General features: G+C 39.5%; 1 long non-coding RNA gene across 2 annotated transcripts in view; it reads right to left on the bottom strand.

The window, feature by feature from the left end:
- Positions 1 to 23,415, bottom strand: part of LOC101009192 — a 32,833-nt gene extending 9,418 nt beyond the window's left edge. For both annotated transcript variants that reach the window (XR_001903224.2, XR_001903225.2), the window contains exon 1: positions 23,316 to 23,415. This is a non-coding gene — a long non-coding RNA (uncharacterized LOC101009192). The remainder of the gene's footprint in view (positions 1 to 23,315) is intronic.
- Positions 23,416 to 27,684: the final 4,269 nt, after the last annotated feature.

The raw sequence follows: 27,684 nt of genomic DNA, 5'->3' as shown, positions 1-27,684 counted from the left end.
CCCAAATCTCATCTTGAATTACAGTTCCCATAATCCCCACGTTGTGGGAAGAACCCAGTGAGAGGTACTTGAATCATAGAGGAGGTTTCTGCCATGCTATTCTCATGACAGTAAGTTCTCAAGAGACCTGATGGTTTTACAAGGGACTTCCCGTTTCACTTGGCTCTTCTTCTCCATTCTGCCACCATGTGAAGAAGGATGTGTTTGCTTCCCCTTTCACCATGATTGTAAGTTTCCTGAGGCCTCCCCAGCCCTGGGGAACTGTGAGTCAATTAAACCTCTTTCATTTATAAATTACCCATTCTCTGGTATTTCTTGATAGCAGCGGGAGAAGGAGCTAATACAGAAGGCAAGTATGAAGTCTTTATCAGGCCAAATTTTAGTTTGATTTAACAAATATTATATAGCAAAGGATGCTCTTTTAAAAAATTAAGTACAATTTTAAAGTAATTTTTTTTTTTTTTTTTGAGGCAGGTCACCGCTCTGTATCGCCCAGGCTGGAGTGCAGTGGCCGGTCTCGGCTCACTGCGGCTTCCGCTGCCTGGAGTTCGCCATTCTGCCTCAGCCTCCCGAGTAGCTGGGACTACAGAAGCCCGCCACCTCGCCCGGCTAGTTTTTGTATTTTTAGTAAGCAGGGTTTCACCATGTTAGCCAGGATGGTCTCGATCTCCTGACCTTGTGATCCGCCCGTCGGCCTCCCAAAGTGCTGGGATTACAGGCTTGAGCTAAAGTAATTTTTTAATATTCATTTCTCTGTGAAGAATCAATACAGACTAATTAGCCTTGAGCAAACAAAATGCTTCCATGCCTATGTGCCAAAATAAGTAAAGACCAGAGGGATAGTACTTCTGCTATACTACATTCTGTTAATTCTTCTGAACAGGTGTTTAAACACTGATTTGCCCCAACATACCTGAAAAAAAGGTAATGATTATTAGTTAGAAGACATACAAAATGTTTTTGAATGTGTCTATTTACTCAGAGTAATTTTTGTAACTTTTAAAATTTGTGTTTAATTGGATTATTTTCACAAACTGGACATAACTTCTCATTTTCTATATTAAATTTTTCTAAAAATGAATAACCATATTTAAATGTCCTTATCAACATGTGTAGAACAGTATAATTGCTTAATAAAGTTTGAGGCCTATAATAACAGCTGGGGGAGTAAAGGTCTTGTGGAACATCTCCCTCCGTCCCTCCCTCCCTCCCTCCCTTCCTTTCTTTTTCTTTTTTGAGACAGAGTCTCTCCCGTTGCCTAGGCGGGAGTGCAATGGCATGATCTTGGCTCACTGCAACCACCCAGGTTCAAGTGACTCTGGTGCCTCAGTCTCCCAAGTAGCTGGGATTATGGGTGCACACCACCACGCCTGGCTAATTTTTTGTATCTTTAGTAAAAATGGGGTTTCACCATGTTGGCCAGGCTGGTCTCAAACTCCTGACCTCGTGATCTGCCCACCTCGGCTTCCCAAAATGCTGTTATTACAAGTGTGAGCCACTACGCCCGGCCAACATCTTTCTTAAGTGTGTGTGCAGAGAATGTTAGACTCACAAGTCTTAGCTCTAGATTTGTCTAGAAATATAAAACAGAGACCCAATAAATATTGCAAAAATGCAAGTCTCCAGTGCTAAAAGTCTCAATACATTACTCAAATTTTTTATTTTTTCTGGCTATTTTGCTGTTCATTAGCATTTCTTTCTACTAATAAAATGGTAAAGAAAAAGTGAAATTCTACTGATTTTTTCCTACCCTTACAGCTTTAGTAAAGTATTATTTTGAGTCACTATAATCACAGAATAGACCAAAATGAATTTAAAAAATTCTGCTCAGATAACTTCTCTTAATTACAGCTTTACATTTTGTTTATTTGTTGGAATTGAAAGCGGGTTTATCTGGCCAAAATCCAGATGACTTGAATCTTCTTTTCTACTTCTGTTTCCCAGCCTTGATGTTCCTTCACCCAAAAATAACCCATGTTATTGGTTTCTTGTGTATCCTTCAGATACCCTCAAACAATTTTTGGAAGAAGGTGGGTATAAACAGAAAAATTAAATCACTGTGTGAGGCAGTATCGTATTGGGAAAAAGCTGGTCCTTGTGTTAGCAGTGCTGGAAGAGGGGCTAGAGAGTATTTGATTTAACTTCTTCATCTCACAAATGAGAAAATTGAAGACTAAAGAGAATACAAAGCTCTCATCCAATGTGGCAGAAGGGGAGGGCACTGCAGAGTCAGGATTCAAATAGAGATTGTGTGATTTCAAGTACTCTTTCCACTACACAAAACTAAATTAAATCACATTTTTCTTAACTGTCAAAGATTTATATGTTAATTTTGTGTTCAATCTAGAATAATACTGGTGATGATAATGATGATGATAAAAAGAACATACCCAAAAATGTAAACATGGATGAGAAAGAAATCTTTAGAAAAAAAAAAAAATCTTAGGTAAGGAAAAGAAAAAAACAAGTGTGATATTGCAAAACTCACTGAGAAAGTAACTGGCAGAAATTAAAGAATGTTAGAGAAAATGATATGGTTTTAAGGAAATATAGAAAAAAACATTCTTTATGCAGAAAGCATTGCATGTGGTAAAAAGAATACCAATATCCTTCCCAAACTGAATCCTCTGGCCCACAGAAGCAACACAAGGAAGAAAAGCTGCTGGAAGAATGGCTTTTTCCAAGCCTCGTGTTCTGTATAAAGACCTAAAAAGCAATGCTCCCTGGCCTTCTTTCTCCTACCACCGTGTTTCTTGTAACCTTGGCAGCTTCATTCGACCAATTCTTTCAGGCAGACATTTTCTGTCCGTGTATCCTAAGAGTGATGGAAATAAGTACTAAAATACTGTTCTCCCTTCAGAACAAAAACCTCTCTCAGGCAAGTCTTATTTTAATTTCACATTCTACAGTACTCCCTTCAGAACAAAAATCTCTCTCAAGCAAGTCTCATTTTAATTTCACATTCTACAATACACCCACGTGACAAATATGCCAACCTTTGCTAAGACTCATGGAGAGTCGACATGAGCAGTGAAAGAGAAACATCCTCCAAAAGGGGTAGCCTTTTAATGACGACTGTACAATCAGAACCCTGGCTCAGAATGAGCAGAAATAGCCACAGCTGAAGGGTCTTTGTAGCAACCGCTTCATAGGGTAATTGTGAGGAATAAATGATACATTATTGTTTTAAAAAAATTGTTTAGCAGGGGACCTGGAACATGAATAAAAATTTGTGTGAATGTGCTTTTTTCCCCCTCAGCATTAGTTTCATATTTTGAATCAAATGGTGTGGAGAGTGCTCCAAGCACACCTCAGACTTTTCCTGCCAAGAGCCATGGTAGCTTTCAAAGCCCCATGCACTGACAGTGCACTGAAGGAAAGCTGTGTGCGATAGCCAGCTGTATAAAAAATGGTGGCTAATTAGAATAAATGGTAGTAGTCTAGGCAATGAAAGTTCAAAAAATATCTGTAATTATGTAATCATATTCGCTGCGAGGAAGCACTCAGTACAACTCAGAGTATCTCTACAATCCTCTTATGATCTTGACAACCTTACTCCCTTACTCTAATGCAATCTCTTAAATTATTGACTTATTCCTGCTGGAAACCAAAGAATGACAGGCTACCCAGGGGAAGACTGGTTTCACCAATATGCCAAAGACAAAAGACATCCAGTACTTCCTAATATGGGCAGACACCTTCACTAACTAGGTAGAAGCCTTTCTATGTCAAACAGAGAAAGCTTCTGAGGTAATAAAAGTATGAATTAATGAAATAATTTCTCACTTTAGACTCCCTGAGTACTTCCAGAGTGATAATGGCCCCTTGTTCAAGGTGGCTGTCACCCAGGGTGTCTCAAATGCACTATGCACACAATATCATCTTTATTGTGATTGGAGACCACAGTCCTCAGGAGAGGGAGAAAAGACAAATGATATTATCAAAAGACACCTCAGGAAAGTGTCTCAAGAGACTCGTCGTCCCTGGATTACTCTTCTTCCCATAGCCCTGCTACCTGTTAGAAACACCCCTTTGAAGCTGGGTTTAAGTCTCTTTGAAATGATATGGATGGTCTTTTCCCGCTAATGATTTCTTGCCAGACCAAGAAACCTCTGATTTAATCAAACATGTAACTATGTTGGCCCATTTACAACAGGAACTGAAACAATTGTTGGAGGCCTAACCCTGTGAACTAGGGCCATGTCTGTTCAACCCAGGGGACTTAGTACTGGTAAAGGCACCTCTTTCCCTTTCTCCCTCTCTAGGCTCAGAGTGGGAGGGACCTTACACTGTTCTTCTTTCTACTCCTATGACAGTAAGGTCACTGAAATATATTCCTGGATTGATTATACTCAAGTAAAGGCCTGGGAAACTGACAGAATTACCTCTATAGACCTAGAAGAGCACCCAAAATATCAGTGTGAAGAAATTGGAGACCTCAGGCAAACAATCACAAAGATAAGTGTCAATAATTAACTTTCCATGAATATCCTCTTTATGGCCTCCCCTATGCTTGCTGTTATCACCTTTGTTCTGTTCCTCACCATCAGGCATGTTTGCCAAGGACCCCTTAATCCCGAATTCCCATGGGATTATCTGCTTCCATAAACAGTTATTTCTCCTCTAAAGTTTAACTGCCCCTTATAAAGATTTAATTATTTTTCACCAGAGTGAAACAGTTCTGGCCACAACATTGTTTTTAGAATGATTAGTCTCTTTTACTTCTTATTTCTGTTATCTTTGGCACTAGAATTTTCCTCTTAGCTCCTCTTTGTATAATACTAATACTTGGCCCATTCATACTTAATCTTCCTGTAAAATTTGTTTCTTCTCACCTAGAGACCATCAAACTCCAAATGGTTATGCAAATGGAGCCTTGGGTAATGGCTTTCACTGGGGACCCTTAGATAAACCTCTGAGAGAAATCTGACTGCATTTTCCCAAAACAATGCCCCCCCGTCAACATGAAGCAGTAAGAGAGCAGTAACTGTCCTTACCCTAACGTCAGTTAGATGTACCTTTTCAGAGGGGAGACTGATAGCAGCAGGAGGGAGAAAAATTCCTAGGCAGACAGGGAAAGGTCCCCAGTAAAACCCAACCTTCAAACCAAGGACAATTTAAAGCCTGAAAACAGGGCTGGCAGTCCAGGTAGAGTCCATGATTAGAGTGAGAACTTCTTTGATGCCTTTTAGCCAATCAAATGGGGCTTTTCCCTGGCCTGTTCATGGACCAATCACCTCACATTCCCCCATTTTGAGCCCATAATTACCCCAGACTCAGCCACATGTGGGGCTATTCATTTTTGGGCCCCCTCTCACACAGAGGGCCACCCACTCATGTGTTGTATGAGAGGTACCCTCTCATGACAAGAGATGTTTTGTCACTTAACAAAACCCTTTTCTACATTCCTCACTCTCTAGTGTCCATGTAGCCTAATTTTTCTTGGATGCAGGACAAGAACCCAAAACCCACCAATTGGGAGGAACAAATGGGAGCTGTAACATGAGCTGTAACATGAACAATCTGTAACGCCCACCACGGCCCCCCCGCCAACAGCCCCATTTGCTTATCTGTGGGTGGTGGGAAGGAGAGAGAACAGTAAAAGTGCTTGGGGGCTCAGACCTTGGGACTCTGTGGGTGAGAGCCACAACACCGCTTGGGCTCTGCAGTTTCTGTCATCTACTAGTTTACAGGTTCCACCACATTCCCTCATCCAGATGCCAGTACCCAAGGTGGAAGCAGGCTGCTGCATGCCCAGCCCACCCACAGGCTGAGCACAGAATCCAGGCCGGTAGCATGAGCTGAGTGCAGGCTGCCAGGCAGAGTAGGTGAAGCAAGCCCAGTAGCGAGTATGGAGCCAAGAGAGGCCCAGGCAAGGGTGCCCTTGCCACTGAGATTTCCATCTGGTGAAGTGGCACAGAAGGAATCCTGTGTCAACCATAGTGAGAAATATACCATATGTATTCTGACAACTGACTAATTTAGTAGTCAAAAAATTAGAATAGTAAAAAATTTATCACAAATAAAAATTAGTGGAACATGTTAAAATAAACACTAAGAAGGGAATACATAGTTTTAAATATTTATGTTAGAAAAGAAAAGGCTGATAACTAAGGAGTTACATATACATATTAAGTTAGATCACAAATCAAATAAATGAGACCAAAGAGAATGAAAGATAATAAAGATAAAATTAAATAACAATGAAATAGAAAACAAGATACAGTAGAGAAAATCAACATATCTAAAAGAAGTTTATTTCAAAATACTAAAGAAATGGACAAAATAATATAGGCTAATAAGAAAAAATCTAAATAAAAAATATTTAACATGAAATATTAAATTTAAAAAGGAACAATAGTTTTTAAATTCTAAAATATAACACAAGTAGTATGAACACACATGACAATAATTTAGAAAATTGAAATTAAATGAAAAATTTTCTGGGAAAATATCACTGTGTTGTTGGTCACCAAGATCACCCCCAGGTTTGATGACTTGCTAAGTATATTCACAGGACTGAGCATATAGGCACACTTCTGCCTACAGTTTATTATAGCAAGAGGATACAAAGCAAATTCAGCAGAGAGAAAAGGCACATGAAGTGAAGTCCAGAGGAAAGCAGGAGCAAGCTTCCTAGAGTTCTCTCCCTGTGGAGTCACACAGGATGACACATTTGATTCCTCTAGGAATAAGTTGTGATAGCACGTGTGAAGCACTACATACCAGAGAAGTGTTGTCTTCCTGATTTCCATAAAGAAAATTCTACACTGAGTTTTACACCGAGTTCTACCAAAATTTCAAAGTATGAATCATTAAAATATCTTACAAACTCTTCCAAAAATTTAAATAAGTTGTTTTCTCCCCAAATCAGCTCATGAGGCATAAATATGCTTAATGTTAGGCAAGAAAATTATAGAAAAAATATACAGGTAAATCTTATTCTCAAAATTATGAACATTAAAAATACAGTGTATTTTTTTAAAAGCTTACAATAACAAAACTGAGAAATTTCCCACCCAAATCTCATCTTGAATTGTAGTTCTCCTAATCCTCACATTTCATGGAGGGACATGGTGGAAGGCAATTGAATCATGGGGCGGTTATTCCCATGCTGTTCTCCTAGTAGTGAGTGAGTTCTCAGGAGGTCTGATGGTTTTACAAGGGGCATTTCCTCCCTTGCTCGGCATTTCTCCTTCCTGTTGCCATGTGAAGGACATGTTTACTTCCCCTTCCACCATAATTGTAAGTTCCTGAGACTGCATCAGCCCTGTGGAACTGAGTCAGCTAAATCTCTTTCCTTTGTAAATTACCCAGTCTCTGGCAGTTTTTTTTAATAGGAGTGTGAGAACAGCTTAATACAGTAAATTGATACCTCAGAGAGTGGGGTGCTGCTATACAGATACCCAAAAATGTGGGTATCTGACTTTGGAACTGCATAAGAGTTAGAAATCGAAACAGTTTGTGGGACTCTGAAGAAGACAGGAAAATGTGAGAAAGTTTGAAATTTTCTAGAGTCTTGGAGTGCTCAGAAGACAGAAAGATGTGGGAAAGTTTGGAACTTCCTAGAGACTTGTTGAATGGCTTTGAACAAAATGCTGATAGGGATACGAATAATGAAGTCCAGGCTAAGGTGGTCTCAGTTGGAGATGAGGAACTTGTTGGGAACTAGCATATAGGTGATTCTTGCTATGCTTTAGCAAAGAGACTGGCAGTATTTTGCTCCTGACCTAGAGATCTGTGGAATTTTGAACTTGAGAGAGATGATTCAGTGTATCTGGCAGAAGAAATCACTAAGTGGCAAAGCATTCAAAAGGTAGCAGAACAAAAAAGTTTGGAAAATTCCAGCCTGACAATGCAATAGAAAAGAAACACTCATTTTCTGAGAAGAAATTCAAGCTCACTGCAGAAATTTGCATAAGTAATGAGGAGTCAAATGTTAATCATCAAAACGATGGGTAAAATGTCTCCAGCGCATGTCAGAGACCTTCACAGCAGTCACTCCCATCACAGGCCAGGAAGCCTAGGAAGAAAAATTGGTTTCATCGGCTGGGCCCAGGGCCCCTTCCAGGCTTAGCCTTGGGACATGGTGCCCTGCTTCAACTCCAGCCATGGTTAAAAGCAGTCAATGTACAACTCAGGCCATTGCTTCAGAGGGTGCAAGCCCCAAGCCTTGGCAGCTTTTAGGTGATTTTGGGCCTACAGGTGCACAGAAGTCAAGAACTGATGTTTGGGAACCTCTGCCTAGATTTTAGATGATGTATGGAAATGCTTGGATGTCCAGACAGAAGTTTGTTGCAGTGATGGAGCCCTCATGGAGACCATCTGCTAAGGCAGTGCAGAAGAGAAATGTGTAGTTGGAGCCACACAGTCCCCACTGGGGCATACTCAGTAGAGCTGTGAGAAGACAGCCACTATCCTCCATACCCCATAATGGTAGATCCACCAACAGCTTGCACCATGCACCTGAAAAAGCCGCAGGCACTCAAGGCCAGCCAGTGAAAGCAGCCAAGAGCAGGGCTGTACCATGCAAAGATACAGAGTTGGAGTTGCCCAAGGATACGTGATTCCCTCTTGTATCAACATAACCTGGATGTGAGATATGGAGTTAAAGGAGATCATTTTGGAACATTAAGGTTTAATGACAGCCCTACTGGATTTCTGACCTGCATGTGGCCTGTAGCTTGTTTTGGCAAATTTCTCTCATTTGGAATGGGTGCATTTACCCAATGCCTGTATCCCCACTGTATCTAGGAGGTGACTAACTTGCTTTCGACTTTACAGGTTCATAGGCAAAAGGGACTTGCCTTGTCTCAGATGAGACTTTGGACTTAGACTCTTGGGTTACTGCTGGAAGGATTTAAGACCTTGGTGGGACTGTTGGAAATGCATGATTGTGTTTTCAAATGTGAGGACATGAGGTTGGGGAGTGGTCAGGGGTCGAATGTGGTTCAGCTATGTGCCCACCCAAATTTAATCTTGAATTACAGTTCCCATAATCCCCACATTTGTGGAAGGGACTCGGTGGGAGGTAATTAAATCATGGGAGTGTTTACCCCCATTCTGTTCTTGTGATAGTGAGTTCTCATGAGATCTGATGGTTTTATAAGAGACTTTTCCCCCATTTGCTTGGCACTTCTCCTTCCTGCCACCATGTGAAGAAGGATCTGTTTGCTTCCCTTCCAGCGTTATTATAGTTTCCCGAGGCCTCCCTATCCCTGTGGAACTGTGAGTCAATTAATCCTCTTTCCTTTATACATTACACAGTCCCTGGCAGTTCTTTATAGAGTGTGAAAATGATATAATACAATGAGTATAGCATTATAAATATCCTTTAAATCAGAAATAAGATTTACATAATTACTGTTAGCACTTACAGTCAATGTTATACCAGAGGTACTACACAGTTTTGTAAAATTTAAAAAAATAAAGACAATGTATACATGAAGATTGGAAATCAAGAAATACAACTCATATTTTCAGACAATATGATTTTCTATAGATCAAATCTAAGTAATCTGCAGGTAAAGTATTAGAATTCATGAGCAAGTGTTTCAAATTTAATAAATATACAATAGCAATACAGAAAAGCCAATCACATTTACATACATTAGTAAATATAATTTAGAACATGGAACTTTTCAAAAGATATAATTTTAAAACAGGAAGAGATGTTATATCTAGGAATAAATTAACAAATATATATATAGCCTATGTAAAAACATGTAAAATTGTACTGAAAGATATTTAGAAAGATCTATATAAATGGGAAGCTATAACTTGCTTAAGGACAGAAAGCTGAAAAATGATAAAGCTTTCATTTCTAAAAAAAAAAAAAAAAAAGGAAAAAAGATTCATTCGTTCAATAAAACACCAATCAAAATCCCAAAACTGTTTTTTGAACAACTTGATGAGCTACTTTTTTGTTGTATATTGAAGAACAAAGAACCAATAATGGGTAAGATATTTTTGAAGAGATAAAAATGATTTTCCTATCATAATGTAGAAAAAAATGCTAAAACTTACAACTTTAGTAACCAAGAATGCTAATTAAACCCACAGTTAGATACCTTACCACCATTAGTTTGGAAAACAAAACATCTGAAAATGTCAAGATATTAGTGACCATAGGTATCAATATGCTTATGCTGGCTGAAGTAAGTTAATAGATGTGCTTTTAAAAATTATAATGTTATCTTGTAATATAAATGAAACATCAGTATACCTTATGGTCCAGCAATTCTGTCCTTAGAGACACACTACAGGAATATGTATGAATACTGAAGACATGTATACAAATGTACATATGAAGAAGTGTTGTCCATAAAGGGATGCATTGGAAACAAGCTGAATATGCATCTTCAAAAAATGGACATTTAAATTTGGACATACTTATACCTCGAAAAATATTCATCAGTAAAAACAAATTAGGTAACTATTACACGCACAAGCATGGAGGATTCCTGTGGAGAGAAGCATGATCTCATAGGTAAGCCCAGTGTAAGAAGTCCGTTCCTGAAAATCATCTAAGCTGGCAATAGGAGGACAGGGCCCACAGGGTGTGAGGAGCATGTCCATGAGAAGGAGCAGCTGTACTTGGGTCAAAGCTTGAGGTGGGTGGGAAGATGTCCATGCAAAGGAAGGATGACTGTCAAAGATTGAGCAAAGTCAGAAGCCTGACCATGATCAGTTGGTGTGGAATGTCAGAACCCAAGATGGATGTGGGCATGGATGGGGTTGGTGTATCAGAGCCTGAGCATCAAAAAGAGGGTTTTCTACATTCTCTTGCTCTATGCATTCAGATGAGAGCAAGGGCACTCCAATAACTGTAAGCACACTTACAGCCAAGATTTTGATTTAAAATATTCTTCACTAAAAGAAACAAGAGTACATGAATAGTCTCCCATGGGCTAAATCTGGAAGAATTTGAGCATCAAAATATATGATAGTGATGGGTTATAATCCAATGAATGAAATAAACCACCATGAGTCTTATTGATATGAACAACTAACGTAAAGTTTCATGAGGAACATACTACATGCGTAGTTTTAAAGACCTTCTCCACAAAATACCTGTTCATTACAAAGGAAAATAAAACAACTTTATAGCAGAGTAATCTGGAGGACACCACCTTAATCAGGTGATCAAAATGTACACCACAAGCACTGGAAGAGACATGACAACTAAGTATTGATTCTATGATGATTAGCTGATTGATTAGTTGACAACTAATGTATGATTCTAAACTGATCTCTTCTACTTTATATGAAGGGCATTATGAGAACAATCTGTAAAACATGAATGGAGATCAAGGATTGTATGATAATTATGCATCAACATTAATTTCATGATTTTGATTGTGCATTGCCGTTAAGCAGAAGAATGTTCTTATTAGTAGAAAATACTAAATATTTGGGGGTGATCAGGGCATCAGGTCTGCAACTTACTTGAAAATGGTCTAGAAAAAGTTATTTCTTAAGAGATAAAAAAGAAAAAAACAAAAGAAAAAGTTACTTTATACCTGCATTTTTGTTCTGTAAATTTGAGTTGCCTTCAAAATTTTACAAAATAAAGAAAAAAATGGAAGGCAATGATAACCATAATACATAGGTAACTGATTTGCTCTGGGAAATAAGATAAAAAAGATAGGATAGGATTTTTTAAAGCCTTAAGAAATATACAATGATAGATCTAAAATTCCTGCCTGTTCCTAAGTTGGGCAGCAAATTCATGTGTGTTCATTTTAATATGTATCATAACTTAAATGCATGTTACATTTCATTTTTGGCCTGTATAAAATATTATGGCAATTTGAAAACTTGAATTTTAAAGAGCATAGGATTGGGAGCACAACAGACCTAATTCTGAAGCCTGGATGTGCCATTTATCATCCACATCAACTTAGGCAAGGTACTTAAGCTTTCTGAATTTCAGCTTCCTCACCTGGAGAATGAGAATAATGAGAACCGTGAAAGGAAATTAAATTTTGGGATCCTAAACTCATTTAGCCAAAGGAAAAAGTCAAGCTGGGAATTAGGTCACACAAACCCACATCCCCGTTTTGGTTTTAAATAAGATGGCTACAAGATGAAAAGCTACATGCCTCCTCATATTTTGCCCACAAGGAAATTCCTAGTGGCCTGTTAAAATTTCATGAGAATGTTAATTGACAGCTTATCTTTACAGGTGCAGTTACCCTGGCCCACCAGACATAAATGTCTATCTGATTATTCCCCTTCCCCATTTTGTCTGTTTATCTTATGTAAAATGCAGATTCCCTATATTTTTCCTCTGCCCCATTTGTTTCTGTCATCTTATGTAAAAAATGCAGATTCGCTGAGCCAAAGGCATGATTAACTATTTTTCTCTATGCCCCTCTTACATGAAAATTGTGTACATCTCAATTTCCCACCCTTTCCTTTTTAAATTTGGAGCCCTCAAAATCATCTGTGGAGAAGGGCATAGACCTGTCTCGCAGACGTATCCTTAACTTTGGCAAATAAATCTCCTAAAATGACTGAGATTTGTGTCATCATTTTTCTCAATTGACAGAACTAAGTCATGGAATTGCCTTGAGGATTTAATAGACAATATACATCATCAACACCCTTTACCCAAAGCCCACTGGAACAGACCTATAAACAGGTTGGGTTTATTCCTCCTTGCAATTAGTGAGAAGACACAGCATAGGGAACCAAGAGATGTCTCAATAAGACGGTGTTATTAAGAGCTTCTTACAGGAACTGGGCTTTGGTTGGGCAAATTGGCAGAGCATCTAAGGAAGTGGGGGCTTGCTCTAGATTGGAGGGTGTCAGAAATTACAGATTTCTGAGTGAACCTATAATTGGGTATCTCAATAAATCTTATCCATAGGGAGGACAGACTAGCATGAAGATACAGCTATAACTGGTACAGTAGCAGGCACTCATTTGGTGACGGGAATGTTTAGAATTTTGTGTTGCAGAGTGATCTTGTTATTGTCTCATTTTATTATGATTCCAGACTGCACTTCTGACATTCTGTGAGACTGTACATGCCCAAGGGCAGAACACAAGGGTCTGGCCATGAACATCAGACTAGCTTGTACTGAGGTCTAAATGTGAATGTCAGATCAGTTCTGGATGTCAGGGGCTGTTTTTGTTTGCTTTCAACACAAATATTGGGCACAGTGTTTAGCACCTGTGTGAGTACTTTTAGCTCGCTTAATAAGGACCTCTGCTAAACTCTGCAGATGAAGGACACATGAGTAGCTGTACCCCCTTACAGCATGTGAGCTGGATCTTCACCTCTTTGGCTATGTCTCTGATAACAATGATAGATTATACACACACAAACAGAAAACAATAAATGCTAAAGTTAGGTTGTTTAGACATAAATAAACTAATCTACGTTAGCATTCTCTCACTCTGAAAAATTATTTTAATAGTAACGTTTCCTAACTCAAGAAAACCATGATTCATAAGCTCTAGCCATGAATATCTAAGGGTTGTCAAAGACAGTATTTGGATTTCCTTTAAGTATCAGCCAGTAATATTTAAAATGAAAAAGGTCAGCATTTAACAGAGATAAAAATGTGGAAAAATAATTTTAAAACATCATATATAAGTCTTTTATTAGCAATTGAGTTAATGTCCTCTGCAGATGGGGAAAGTTTATCATGTCAGCTGAAGTATTTTAAACATACTAAAATTAGGATTTTAGGGTTTCGAGGTAATAAGCCACTTTGATACGTAGGTACTCTAAGCAAAATTGCACCAAGAGAACAACTTACAGGCTTCCTAGACTAATCTGGATCACTCAGAACAGAAGGCACTTAGGAACACCTGGCCCTGGACACAAGGGAGTGACTAGGCTGTCAGCAGGTAACTTGGGGTATTGATTTTCTACTCATTTAGCTCTGGATAGGAGTAGATCTAGCTTAAACCTTTCAAGTTTACAAATGCTCACTTAATGCTTAAAATTATAAAATAAAGGATTTACTAATACCTCAGAATCAAAATAAAGTTGCCACTAATGATCCTAATTTATCTTGGCTGCATTTTAAAGAAGGGGGTATAATACATTTCAGTCAGTAGAGTTAAAAATTATGTAACAGGCCAGTTGCGGTGCCTCATGCCTGTAATCCCAGCACTTTGGGAGGCTGAGGCAGGTGGATTACGAGGTCAGGAAATCAAGACCATCCTGGCTAACATGGTGAAACCCCATCTCTATTAAAAATACAAAAAAAAATTAGCCAGGCGTGGTGGCGGGCACCTGTAGTCCTAGCTACTTAGGAGGCTGAGGCAGGAGAATGGCGTGAACCCGGGAGGCAGAGCTTGCAGTGAGCTGAGATTGCACCACTGCACTCCAGCCTGGGTGACAGAGCGAGACTCCGTCTCAAAAACAAACAAACAAACAAACAAAAAAACCATATACACACACACACACACATATATATGAAACAAATTTTTGTACTCAATTATACCCACACGAGACAGTGTTCACTTTATGTTAGGAGCTATTCTAAGTGCTTCTTCACAAACTGACTTGTTTTTTCACATAACGCCATAAGGACTCCCATTATCCTCATTTAAAGATGAGAAACTGAGGTATTAGCCAAGTCACAACCAATAAGGGTCAGGACGTTTTCAAACCCATGTGGTCTGACACCAGAGTCTATGCTTTTAAACCACTATGCTCTACTGCCCCTCTGAGAAGCCACAGTTCCTATTTTGTGACTCTAGACCCTGATTTTCCCCTCATCATGATGATGTAGAAATGGATGCTGAGAGCCAAGAGGTCACAGAAAGCAGTGCATGTTATTTCAGATTCTTTAAAAATTATTGTACCTATAGTTATGTCCCCCTTTTTTTATCATGATGTCTATTTCTGCTCTTTTCCCTCAGTTTTTATCAGTCATTTCAATAATAGATTTAGGTTTATTATTTTTTAAAATTTTTCTATTATGTCATTGCCTGTTTTTTTCTCATTTATTTCCTTCTACTGGCTTTATTTCATTATTCTCTTATCTAGCTCTCTAACTTTAAACAGATTTTTTTACTTTACTTTTCAATGTCTTTTTTCTTTTTTTTAACACAGGGTCTCGCTTTATCTTCTAGGCTGGAGTACGTGGCAAGATCATGGCTCACTGCATGCTTGCTCGACCTCCTGGGTTCAAACAATCCTCCCACCTCAGCCTCCCAAGTAGCTGGGACTACATTACACACCTGGCTAATTTTTGAACTTTCTGTGGAGACCAGGTTTCACCACGTTGCCTAGGTTAGACTTGACTCCTGGGCTGGAGTGATCTGCTCTCCTTGGCCTCCCAAAATGCTGAGATTACAGGTGTGAGCCACCACGCCCAGCCTCAATATGTCTTGAACTGAAATACCCCTAATAATCATGGATTCTCATTCTCCTTGATTCCTCTTACAACCACCCATGTCAGGTTTTTGTGCCTACCACTTCACAAAAATCACTCCTCAGTCTCCATGACCTGAATGCTGTCAAATTCTATGGATACTTCTGTTCTCCTCCTACTTGACCTATCAATTGTAATAGACTCAGTTGCACCTTAAGTTCTTTTTGAAACACTTTATTGTTCCCTACTGTTTAATATTCTTGAGTTTCCTAACTGGCCATTCGTTTCAGTCTTAGTTGCTACTTCATCCTCTTCCCAATTTCTCAACCAAAATCCTCCTCCAGCATTCATTTTACCACTCCCTTCAGTATACAACAGAAATATAAACATGTAATAATTGGTGATAATCATATTCTTTATTCATTTGTGTTTAAAACAACTGAAAAGGAAGAATGAGTTTTAAAGTTTTTATTCAAATTCAGAATATTTTATATTTGAACTAAATTTTGAACTTTCTAAATGAAAGTTTACAACTTGAAGTTCACACTGCTGTATTGTTTCAAAACTTAAAAGCAAGTAAACTTTGTCAACTAAAATCAAAGTAACCAATATCTGGTCTGCCTGTCTCTAAAATGGCCATGCTGTCACCACATCCATCATTCGCGGTCAGTGGCCCTTAGACCAGTTCTTACACAAGATTTCTTTCCAATACGACACTGTGGAGATTGCCACAGGAGGTTCTACAAAAACCAAGTGCTAGATGACTACTTAACATCTTCAGCCTGAAATGACTGCTACCTTTGCCTTCAATTCCTTCCCACACACCCAGGTATACAAATATGTTTTATGCCCAGAGTCCTCATGAAAGTAAACAGAAGGAACTCCCAGGGAAAAGGGAGGGCAGAAAACAGGAGGCACCTGAAGCCAAAACCTGGAGCAACTTTCAAGAAGGAAGACACGTCCCATTTTCACATCTCTGCATGGATCTCCCATGGAGAACTAGAGCTAAATGTAACGATTACACGTGGCAGAAAGATGACCCTCTAGCATAGTGTTTCTTTCACACAGGCTGCTAGAGTCATTCCACAAGCTCAACAATTTTAATAAAAAATATTTCCACTAAATACTTTATATTCATCATAAAAAATGCACAGCCATTTTTAAAAAGGGCAATTACCCTAAATGAAAATTGCCAAAGCACAGATCCACTTTATATAGGATTTCTTTCCTTGCTTCTGAGAAATTGCAAACAGAACTGGCAGAATTTATTTACCAAACATTTATTTTGGCCAGGCATGGAGTTTAAATTTTTGTGTATGTGCATGGAGGCAGGGAGAAGTGATGTGAGAAAGTAAAACAAAGACAGGTCATGCGGTGACCAGTGCTACAAAGAAACTAAGCAGAGTGAAGGGTTGGGGAGGCATGGAGTGGGGTAGGACTGCAAAATTTAGACAGAATGGGGTGCTAGAAAAGGTTGACTATGCTGTGGTAACAAGTTAGCCCCTGAACCCCAGTGGTGTAGCATAAGTTTATTTCTTACCCACATTCTGTGTCCACCACAGGTCACCAGTGGTTGTGCTCTAGTCATTCAGGACACAGAGCGGATGGAGGCTGCCCTATCTGAAACACAGGGCACCTCCGTAGTCCTGCCAGAGCTGCAGTAGCAGTGGACAAGAGCTGGAAAGTCACATATGGAGCCTTAAAGTCTTTAAGCAATCAGCTATAACTAGTATCATGGCCTCACCTACTGCAAGCGGGCTGAGAAATGGGAAGAGCTCATAGCATGAGCAATCAATAACTGTCACTGATGTCCAGGGAAGTCTTCTCTGACAGAGGGAAATCTAAGCAAAGACCAACTGAAGAAAGAAGCTACACAGAAAGTTGGAAACAGTATGATGTCATTTATGACTCCAAGAAATATTCTGTTTGTCTGCCATTTGTTTCCAGTGAACAGCCACACCAAATCTTCAATTTAGATATTTTGATAATTAAATGCATTAAAAATCTGTCTCTATTTCTGTGCTTAGTTCAAGTAATATCTTACCTCAGTGATTTTAACAGTGTTACATACTATGTAGTATCACTGCCCTTACATTACATCATCCAATAATTATCACCTCCCAGGTAAAATCATAATACAAGGACTGACATACTCATTCTTGATTGACAGACATCTTGACTCCTCATTCATTCCTTTTCCATATATTATTATTATTTTCTCATAACTTACCTAAAACTTAGCCTTACAGATAATGAAAAGGGTTCTGAACATTAAGAAATAATAGAACAGTTATAAATGGAGAAAAAAGTTTGAATAAAAAAGTTTCTTAGAAGGTTAGTCTCACTTGCAAAAATAGCTCTTTGAAATACAGGTTCCTATAAACATGTTACACACATTAAGATATTATTCTTACACATACTGGTAAGATAGACACTATACACGTTTGTCTCCATTTTAGGAAGAAATGAAGCAAGGCTATTTTTAATAATAGACTTAGAAACAATTCATAACCCCAGTATTTGCAGGTTAATGCAAATACGAGGCAGCACACCACAGCAGAGTGTAACTAAAACCTAAAATAGTGTTTCACTTTCTTCCACACCTACCTCTGTGCGCTCATACAAGTCATTTGATTTTGCTTTGCATTAGATGCTTCTGTAATACAGGCATCTGATTCACCCCACCTAAAGCTGTTGTAAGTAATCAATGTGAGAAAGTCTACTGATTGTTAAGCATATTTGTATATTTTTTACTAGTTATTTCGTACTTGCCATGAAAGAGTACACACTCAAAAAGCTTGAAATTAGACAATGCCAATCTTCTCAACCAAACCCAGCAGTGGAAGAGAGTATTAACAAATATCAGAATGAAATTACAAAATATACATCTCTAGCCTCATAAAACATTAATTTTATAAGCACTTTCATAAACATAAGAAAAACAGCTTTGACAATAACTATTTGAAAACATTATTATTAATGTATAATCTTGTATACTGTACATGTGCAAGTAAATGCAATAACCCCAACATTCATTATTTTATGAATGGGATACTTTATAAGAATTATAAATTATTTTTACATGATTAAATAATTTTGGCAGAGTAAGTCCACAGGACTTAAATATCCAGTCAGACCTAGTATCTACATCTGGACCAGGAAGCCTTTGTGTTACAGATACAGATTCCCTGTGAAGTTCTCCAGGGTATAAAGAAGGCCCCAGTGAGGTGCCAATGGGGAGTGAGGGCTGCCTCTCAGCTCAGGTGAGCCTGCAAGCAACAGGGCAGTTTGGGGAGGGAAGGGAGCAGTGGGTAACTGGTGATTATGTAACATCAAACCAGGATGGTTTCTTCTTTTTAAAGAAACTTTTGTTGAGTGTTTACCCAACACCATCCATACAAATATGCTCTCTAGTAAATGTGAAAGTATAAGCTTCAGAAAAATGTTTTCTCATCATTTAATTTCTGGTTTTATGACCAAATGTTCCGAAGACACTGCTTCTTTTAGGTCAAAATAGTTGACATTTTCATTGTTTCTAGTTTTTCAGCTCCTACTATGCTTACTATGTCCATGAGTGCCACTGACATCTTTGGCTATTTATCATCTCTAGAAAAGAAAAAAAAATTAAAATTTTAGGATGTAGGATTCACAATAAATCTCTTACCAAATCCTCCTTAAGTCCTAAACTCTCTACCTGGCTCTGACTCCAAGGATCACCCTTTCAGTTCTTTCCATGTTTTTCTTTGGAAAACGTAGTTTCCTAACCTTTCTACCCACCCTTCTCATCTACTCTTATGTCTGCAGCCACAGTGATAATTCTAAGTTGCAAACCTGATCACGTCCTTCTAGTACTCAGTCTTTCAAAAATCTTCCTACTTCCCGCCAGGGTGAAGCCTGAACTCTTTAATAGGCATCTAAGGACTTGGACCTGGATCCTGCTAACCAGTTAATTTATCTTTGTCTCTAACTCCTTCCCTTCATCTTTCAAGGCACAGTGCAGGACTAAACTCATCCTGAAAGTACTAAGCCTCGATACATCTTTAGGAAAAACACACGTATACACACATGCATGCAAAGACAGGAAGCATAGCTTAGTGGTTAACCTACATAGACTGCAACTTGCCTAAATAATCCACTATTTATCTATGTTTTAATAAAATGAATTGCTTTAATACAAATATATGAAATTCATCTATCTTTTCTCTGGAATGCCTTTGCCTGTTCAAAGATTATACAATACACCCATATGTTACAGAGGAATATGTCCCTTCATTTATAACATACAGTTAAGACATAGCACAAAAACTCTAGAGTAGGATAACTCTACTGGAAATACGCTAAATTAGGGTTCTGATTAGAGTTAGTGGAATTAACTCGGGTGAGAGAGAGAAAACACTCACCATTAATCTAGGGGTAACAGAGAAGTTAAACTCCAATTCAGAAATAGAGCAGTTCAAAATCAGAATCTAGAATCAGTCTACATGGGCTTGATCTGGGAATGTGCCCTTTATTATACATGTAACCTTGGCAGCTGCTTGACTGAACTGGTCTTCGATTCCTCATGGAATGAATACAAGAAGATCTGATAAATGCAATTAGACAGTGCCTGAAACAGTAGTCCTAAGTGGGTATTTTTGTTGTCCCATTTTTTGAGAAACAAAATCAAAGGCAATTCAAATAAAACTGCAGGTTTCTTGATTTAATCCTAATACTTAGCAAATTAATCATAGAACCCAAGTGAAATTGCCTAGACTCTCAAAGAGTTCAAAAAACATTTCAAATGCACTCAAAATTATCCTAGTTGACGTTCACAGATTATCAAGAGTAAAGCACCTTCATACAGTTTTGATCCTCACACTATCTAAATCTGAGGAGCTGTCAGGAAAGACATGTAAGGAAAGATCTAAGCTGAAACTCAAACCACACATAAGGCTTTTGAACTGCAACCAACTAGTAGTTAAAATTAACTTTATGCTTCTCTGTCCACCTAAGGGCAAATTAAACCTTTAAGAAGGCAAAGGCTGAAAACTCTCAACAAACTAGGTATTGATGGGATGTATCTCAAAATAATAAGAGCTATTTATGACAAACCCACAGCCAATATAATACTGAATAGGAAAAAACTGGAAGCATTCCCTTTGAAAACTGGCACAAGACAGGGATGTCCTCTCTCACCACTCCTATTCAACATAGTGTTGGAAGTTCTGGCCAGGGCAATCAGGCAAGAGAAAGAAATAAACGGTATTCAATTAGGAAAAGAGGAAGTCAAATTGTCCCTGTTTGTAGATAACATGATTATAATATTTAGGAAACCCCATTGTTTCAGCCCAAAATCTCCTTAAGTTGATAAGCAACTTCAGCAAAGTCTCAGGATACAAAATCAATGTGCAAAAATCACAAGCATTCCTATACAACAATAACAGACAAACAGAGCCAAATCAGGAGTGAACTCCCATTCACAATTGCTTCTACGAGAATAAAAATACCTAGGAATCCAACTTACAAGGGATATGAAGGACCTCTTCAAGGAGAACTACAAACCACCGCTCAATGAAATAAAATGGGACACAAATGGAAGAACATTCCATGCTCATGGATAGGAAGAATCAATACTGTGAAAATGGCTATACTGCCCAAGGTAATTTATAGATTCAATGCCATCCCCATCAAACTACCAATGACTTTCTTCACAGAATTGGAAAAAACTACTTTAAAGTTCATATGGAACCAAAAAAGAGCCCACATTGCCAAGATAATCCTAAGCCAAAAGAATAAAGCTGGAGGCATCACGCTACCTGACTTCAAATTGTACTACAAGGCTACAGTAACCAAAACAGCATGGTACTGGTACCAAAACAGAGATGTAGAACATTGGAACAGAATAGAGCCCCCAGAAATAATACCACACATCTACAACCACCTGATCTTTGAGAAAGCTGAGAAAAACAACAAATGGGGACAGGATTCCCTATTTAATCAATGGTGCTGGGAAAATTGGCTAGTCATATGTAGAAAGCTGAAACTGGATCCCTTCCTTACACCTTATACAAAAATTAATTCAAGATGGATTAAATACTTAAATGTTATACCTAAAACCATAAAAACCCTAGAAGAAAACCTAAGCAATACCATTCAGGCCATAGGCATGGGCAAGGACTTTATGACTAAAACACCAAAAGCAATGGCAACAAAAGTCAAAATTGAAAAATGGGATCTAATTAAACTAAAGAGCTTGTGCACAGCAAAAGAAACTACCATCAGAGTGAACAGGCAACCTATAGAATGGGAGAAAGTTTTTACAATCTATCCATCTGACAAAGGTCTAATATCCAGAATCTACAAAGAACTTCAACAAATTTACAAGAAAAACTCAAACAACTCCATCAAAAAGTGGGCAAAGGATATGAACAGACACTCTCAAAAGAAGACATTCATACAGCCAACAGACACATGAAAAAATGCTCATCATCACTGGCCATCAGAGAAATGCAAATCAAAACCACAATGAGATACCATCTCACACCAGTTAGAATGGCAATCATTAAAAAGTCAGGAAACAACAGGTGCTGGAGAGGATGTGGAGAAATAGGAATGCTTTTACACTGTTGGTGGGACTGTAAACTAGTTCAACCATTGTTGAAGACAGTGTGGCAATTCCTCCAGGATTTAGAACTAGAAATACCATTTGACCCAGCCATCCCATTACTGGGCATACACTCAAAGAATTATAAATCATGCTGCTATAAAGACACATGCACACGTATGTTTATTGCGGCACTATTCACAATAGCAAATACTTGGAATCAACCCAAATGTCCATCAGTGACAGACTGGATTAAGAAAATGTGGTACATATACACCATGGAATACTATGCAGCTATAAAAAAGGATGAGGTCAAGTCCTTTGTAGGGACATGGATGAAGCTGGAAACCATCATTCTGAGCAAACTATCGCAAGGACAGAAAATCAAACACCGCATGTTCTCACTCATAGGTGGGAATTGAACAATGAGAACACTTGGACATAGGGTGGGGAACATCACACACCGGGGCCTGTCATGGGGTGGGAAGAAGTGGGAGGGATAGCATTAGGAGATATACCTAATGTAAATGACGAGTTAACGGGTGCAGCACACCAATACAGCACATTTATACATATGTAACAAACCTGCACGTTGTGCACATGTACCCTAGAACTTAAAGTATAATAATAAAAAATAAATAAATAAATTTGAGAGGAAAAAAAAAAGGCGGCAAAGGATAAAATCATTGTTAGCTCACACATTAAAAAAGAAAATAACGGAATATATCTTCTTCAAGTCTCCACCCCTAGAGATGAGAACTGCACCTGGCAAACAAGAGAACATTCAACACGTAGTATCTGTTAAAATGAGTAACTCCCCAAAAGTACTACATGGAAGGCAATATAGTTATTATAACCAAGTTCTGCGGAAACGTGGTGTTGTGGGAGCCACATACATCCTGAGGGCTTCCCAGATCAACCCCTCATCCCTGCAACAGGGCCACAACCCAGCACCACCTTCTCACGCCTGTCAGCAGGGGCCCCAGGGACTTTGCGACGGCGGGCGGGGCTTCCGGCCAGGTGGACGCTCGGCAGTTCCCCGGGTCCCCGGGGCGCGCCCCTCCCCGTCACGTCCCCCGTTCCCCGCGTCCACGCGTGCGGTTTCCCCGGGCCTGGGAAGCGCCTAGAGCCAAAGGCGCGGCAAGCGGAGAGGCCTCACACCGCCCAGGGGCTTCCCTGCGCAGAGGCCGACGCGGGCTCCAGGGACGAGCTCCTGGGGTCCCCCCTACGACCGAGCGCGCAGCCACCACTCGCAGCGACCCCCTGAGCCTGAGGGGCGTGGGAACCACGCGGGCAAGCCGGCTGCCCTTCCAGCCCCAGGACGCTTGCCCATCAGGCCAGTGCTAGGCGGGCGGTCGGGACCCGGGGATCGCAGCCTCTGGAGCGCTCACCCGGGCGGCGCAGGCCAGGGAAGCCCATGGACAGCGCGACCTCCTCCCAATCCACACACGCGCCCACGTCCAAAGTGCGCATGCTCGGCACCTGGGACCAATAGGAATTTCGGTCGGGGGGTAGCTGGGGCCAATCACAGCGCGTCTAGCGTGTGGGCGGTGTCTCCTCCTGTTACGCGTGCGCGGAGCCGCTGCGTTGCGCGGTCCTCGGTTTTTCAGCGGCTGGGGAGGTGGGCTGAAGGCTTGGCCGCTCTGCTTCACTGAGCCGGCTCAGCCAGCGAAGGTGTTCCTGGAACGCCAGACACTTAGGATGGGAGGTTCTTTCATCTGGAAGAGGGCCCTGGCATCTGGAGCTTCCCTCCCTTCTGTCCTGCTGAGTCGTCCCCTCGTCTCCCGCGAGGCAGGCCACCTCTGCCCCATCACGATCCTGTTATTTTACTGTTTCATTATTTCTCTCACTTTACTATTTGTTAAGTCAAACTTTTTCCTTCCATAGCCATGGCTCCTTAGAAGGCTACCCATGCCTCGACATATCTGACATTTGACGTTTTACCCAAATAATTGGCCAAAGTCTATTGCCTTTTTTAACTTCTATTTTCTAAAACTAGTTTGATCCTAATCAACACGGTTTTTTCAACAAGCATGTAAGCGTGCATATTCTAGACATGCGCGGCCTGAGTTTAACCCATCTGCTACTAACTTGTGTTGTCTGGGAAGATTATCTAACCCCGTGCTTCAGTTCTCATATATAAACTGAAACTTTATAGACTCACTGGTGGCCTGTAAGCCTTAAGTTGAAACATGGAGCCTATCAGAACTGTGCCTGGCACGTGGTGAAATGTTCAAAAGTTAATATTGTTATTAGGTGCTGGGCAGTTTTCTAAGCCTTGGGATCAAAGTCCCTGATGTTCTGGTGTTTATAATTTATTGTGGACATTTCGCTATCTTTTTTGGATACAGATCTTTATTTTCATAAACATGGATAATTTTCATTGAGTGCGGTGTGATCTCATGATACTTTTGTAGTATTTCATCATTATACTTATATTCTTTTTAAAATTTGGGTACTGTTGAGGGAAAGTGAGAATGACACGATTTTGATAACTTGGTAGAAGAACCTTTTTCATTCATCTGGTGTTGCCACACTGGGGCTCTGGGTGCTTTATGAATCATGTTCACAAGTCATACTTGTGTCCATGGGTCTTTTCACTATAGCTACCATAGTTCAGGGTGAGATTTTTCACACCGACTGTAAAAGATTATCTGCAGACAATGGTAATGAGCTTGTCTGGTTGGTGTCCTGTTGTTTTCCCAAGTACAAACTTGGAAGAGAATGAACAAAAGACTAAAACATGGGGGAATAGATGTTTTGCAGTGAGCTAAAAAACAAAAATTCACTTTACAAGAACAATTGCTTGATATTCTACAGCAGTTTTGCAGATTTCTGAAATGGAAGAAACATAGTGATGGAATGCTGCTAAAAGAAATACAAGAGAATAACACTTTTGGTGCTTGTTAATCTCATTTTGAATTTTTTTAAAAAAGCTGTCAATTACATGTTTGGTGACTGCCTTGAAAGTTCTAATTCTGTTGCATGTGGATCCACAAGGAGGCTTAGGAAGCCTGGTGGCAGAATACAAATTGTCTTAAAAGAGTTCGTAGATATTCACAATCTTTGTATTGAAAGAAGTAAGATGAAACTCCCCAGGTCCGGTTAGGGCAGCGCTGGGAATACAAGGTGAGAAATTGGAAGAATTTACCACACACAAAAAAATGGTATGTCCGTATTAGTCCATTCTTTAAAGAAATACAGTACAATACCTGAGACTGGGTAGTTTATAAAGAAAAGAGGTTTAAATGGCTCACAGTTCTGCAGGCTGTACAAGCATGGTGCTGGCATCTGTTAGGCTCCTGGGAGAGGCCTCAGGGAGCTTTTATTCATGGTGGAAGGCCAGCAGGAGCAAGAGAGAAAAACAGTGGGGAGGTGACACAATTTGCAACAACCAGATCTTGCAGGAACTCCGTATCAGGAAGTCAGCACCAAGCCTGAGGGATCTGCCTCCATGACCCAAACACCTCCCACTGGCCCCTGCCTCCAACATTGGGGATTAAAATTTAGCGTGAGATTTGGTGGGGACATATATTCAAAACATATCAGTGTCATTTTATGAAATATTCTGGGCTGAAAAAGGGGATCTACAAGCAACTTTTAAAAAGAAGATAATTAACATCTCTCGGTTAACAGTTTCTAACTTGAATCCTAAATAGGCCAAGTGTGCAGCATACTTGTGGTTTTTGATCAGACACTACCTGTGATCTCTCTTTTTCTTAGTTCTAATAAAGAAACAGATACTAAGTCTTAGAAAGTTTCTAATAATTTGGGCACAATAGCATTTTTTTAAACAAAGACCTAGAGCAACATGTTGCTGAACTTTCTGAGCAAAGAAAGTCAAGTGATATAGAAAATTGATTCCTGGGCCAGGGGCAGTGGCTCACACCTGTAATCCCAGCACTTTGGGAGGCCAAGGTGGGCAGATCACGACATCAGGAGTTCAAGACCAGCCTGACCAATATGGTGAAATCCATCTCTACTAAAATACAAAAATTAGCCAGGCACGGTGACATGTGCCTATAGTCCCAGCTACTTGGGAGGCTGAGGTAGCAGAATTGCTTGAGCCCAGGAGGTGGAGGTTGCAGTGAGCAGAAATTGTGCCATTATACTCCAGCCTGAGTGATAGAGCAAGACTCCGTCTCAAAAAAAAAAGAAAAGGAAGAAAAAGGAAAACTGACCCCTTCAAAATCCATTTTGAATGTAATAGCAGAAAGTTGTTTTCCCCCCTTGCAAATTACAGGCATATGTCAGAGATATTGGGGATTCAGTTCCAGACCACCTCAATAAAGTGATTATCACAATAAAGCATGTCAGATGAAGTCCTAGACAGCATCTCATTCCACATAAGGCTATTTTGTCTACACTGAAAAACTGTTGTTCAGTGTAGCCACCTTTATCAATGATCTTCTGGATAACTTGTGGCAGTGTCTACATTGGCACTTGCTGCTTCACGTTGCACTTTTATGTATGGAGACAGCTTCTTTCCTTAATCCTCATCAGCCAGTGTCTGCCAGCTTTAAACTTTTCTGCAGCTTTCTTATGTCTCTCAGTCGTCATAGAAAAGAAGAGAACTGGGGCTTTGTTCTGGATTAAACATTGGCTTAAGGGAATGATATGTCTGATTTGACCTATCCAGACTGCTAAAACTTTCCCCAGATGAGCAAAAAGACTGTTTTACTTTCTTCTTATCCCTATATTCACTGAGGTTGCACTTTTAATTTTTTTTCAAGAACGTTTCCTTTGCATTCAAAACTTGGCTAACCCTTTGGAACAAGAGGCCTAGCTTTCAACCTATCCAGCTTTTGACATGCCTTCCTTGCGAAGCTTAATCATTGCAAGCTTTTGATTTAAAGTGAGAGACTTGCAAGTCTCCCTTTCACTTGAATGCCTAGAGGCCACTGTAGGGTTATTCACTGGCCTAGTTTTAACATTGTGTCTCAGGGAACAGGGAGACTTCATGGGAGGGAGCGAGATGGGGAACAGATGATTGGTGGTGCTGTCAGAACACACATATTTACCAATTCAGTTTAAAGTCTTATATGGGTGTGGCTTTTGGCACCCCCAAACAATTATAATAGTAACATCAAAGATTACTCACCACCTATCATCATAACAGATATAATAATAAGAAAAAGTTTGAAATATTGTGAGGATTACCAAAATTTGACACAGATACATGAACTAAGCACATGCGGTTGGAAAAATGGCGCTGATAGACTTGCTCAATGCAAGGCTGCCACAGCCATTCAATGTATGTATATATATATGTATACAAAAGACAGTATCTGTGAAGCACAATAAAGCAAAGTGTACAATAAAATAAGTATGACTGAATAAACTTTTAGTCCCTCAGGTTTTCAATTAATAAAACCACTTGGGAAAGTCAATTGCTTGCCATGAAAAGCTGCATTTTGTTTAGAAAACTAGAAAATATGCTATTCCCTCATTTTTATTCTTTTCATGCATAATATTGTTAAACTCTTAATTCATGTTCACTGATTAAATATAATCTATCTGACTTACGCTAAACACATTTAGCTCTCATTTTTTTTCATTAGTTTCAAGATAAACTGGTTATAACTTAGACTAGAATAATTAATGTTTGAAGTTTTGATGTTTCAGAGTCCAGGAATGCTTTATACTCAGCAGTGTTTTGACTTTCTTTTCCATAATCATCTAAAACAGAAGTCATGTGGTAAAGCATTTGAACCAGAAGAAAATAGTTAAAGAAACGTAACCATTTTACGGAAAGAGAAG

This window comes from Papio anubis, chromosome 5 (assembly GCF_008728515.1).
Source record: "Papio anubis isolate 15944 chromosome 5, Panubis1.0, whole genome shotgun sequence".
Lineage (NCBI taxonomy): Eukaryota > Metazoa > Chordata > Mammalia > Primates > Cercopithecidae > Papio > Papio anubis.
This window is presented reverse-complemented; position numbering and strand designations above follow the sequence as displayed.